At 58.8% G+C, this 1,494-nt stretch overlaps 1 long non-coding RNA gene across 1 annotated transcript; it reads left to right on the forward strand.

Moving 5' to 3' along the window:
- The first annotated feature begins 355 nt into the window (after nt 1-355).
- Nucleotides 356-1,218, forward strand: LOC108490415. Its single transcript, XR_001872287.2, has 2 exons — nt 356-481; nt 603-1,218. It is a non-coding gene; the product is annotated as an uncharacterized LOC108490415 (long non-coding RNA).
- The last annotated feature ends 276 nt before the right edge of the window (nt 1,219-1,494 follow it).

Here is a 1,494-nt window from a genome sequence, read left to right on the forward strand (position 1 = left end):
GATGAGATACCCCTACCGTGGGCGAGGAGGAGATTGGCGGAGGCAAGGAAGCTGGCATGAGGACAGCTTGCCAACTAGAACAGAGCTCCTGGCCAGGCAGAACTCCCCCAGGACCAGGTGTGGCAGTGCATGTCTGTGATCCCAGCACTTGGGAGATAGAGGCAGGAAGATTCTGATTTGAAGCCAGCCTGGGCTACCTAAAGAGAAGAAACCTGGGGAGGGGCCTCAGAAGCTAGCTGTGTGTGGTCAGTAGGAAAAGAGAGAACTCAGAGAGACAGCAGGGGGCATACTCGCCTGTCTTGAGTCTCAGTGTCAAGGGGAGGGCATCCGTGAAGGACGGGAATTAGAGTAAAGGGCCTGACCCTGTCATACTGCAGAGAGGGCCAGAAAGGCTCCATCCAAGTGGACGGTGAGGAGCTGGTCAGTGGCCAGTCCCCAGGCCCTAATGTGGCAGTCAACACGAAGGGCAGTGTCTACATAGGTGAGTGCCCAGGATGGTGTGATGCAGGTTGGGGAGGAGTTGGCAGCCTTCAGAGCTGGAGCCTGGCTTCCCCACCTCTCTGGCTGTACCACCAACCCACTCTTAAAACCCTCTCCCATAGGTGGTGCCCCAGACGTGACCACGCTAACTGGGGGCAGGTTCTCCTCTGGAATCACTGGCTGTATCAAGAATCTGGTACTGCACTCAGCCAGACCTGGCGCCCCACCTCCCCAACCCCTGGACCTGCAGCACCGTGCTCAGGCAGGGGCCAACACACGCCCCTGCCCCTCATAGGCACCTGCCTGCCCCATACCCCCATGGACTCCGGGCAGTGCCCAGCCCGACAATGTCGAGTATATTATTATTAATATTATTATGACTTTTTGTAAGAGACTGAGGCGATGCCACACGCTTTGCTGCTGCCACCCTGGGCTGGACTGGAGGGTGGGCGTGCCACCTCACACATGCATGGGCAGAGCCCCAAGGCTGGTGGGCAGGGCAGATGAACTGGAGAAGGTTGCCTCAGAAGGGCCACCAGGACTTGGAGTCAGATATGGTGGCTGGATGGAATCAGAACTTCTCCCTCTCCTGCCCCACCACAGAACCAGATCCAAAGTGGTGTTGGGCTGCCCATGGGCAGTCCTCATTCCTGTGAGCCAATCTCAGCTTATCACCTGGTGCCTCACCATTGACCCCAATGAGGGGGTGTTGCAGTGGCCTGGGCCACCGCCCCGTGCTGGGAGCAGAAAGCAGCTCACCCTTCCCCCACCAGCCACTTCCCAGCTCCCTAAACTCCCACCTAGCCAGGAGCCCCTTGTCCCTGGCAGCCTTCCCTCCCACCCAGCCATCTTCCACCTGCATTTTCCTGTTACCCCCACACACAGCCAGGGCCCTGCCCTCTGGAGCTGCAAGGGAAAGCAACTCTTCCCCAAGCTGCTAGACAGAGCCTAGCAATGAGGTAACCCCTACAGCAGGCCGAACCCCCCACCCTTCTGGAGGTGAAGACCCAGGGC

Source organism: Nannospalax galili, unplaced genomic scaffold (genome assembly GCF_000622305.1).
Source record: "Nannospalax galili isolate Female #2095 unplaced genomic scaffold, S.galili_v1.0 C49071045, whole genome shotgun sequence".
Lineage (NCBI taxonomy): Eukaryota > Metazoa > Chordata > Mammalia > Rodentia > Spalacidae > Nannospalax > Nannospalax galili.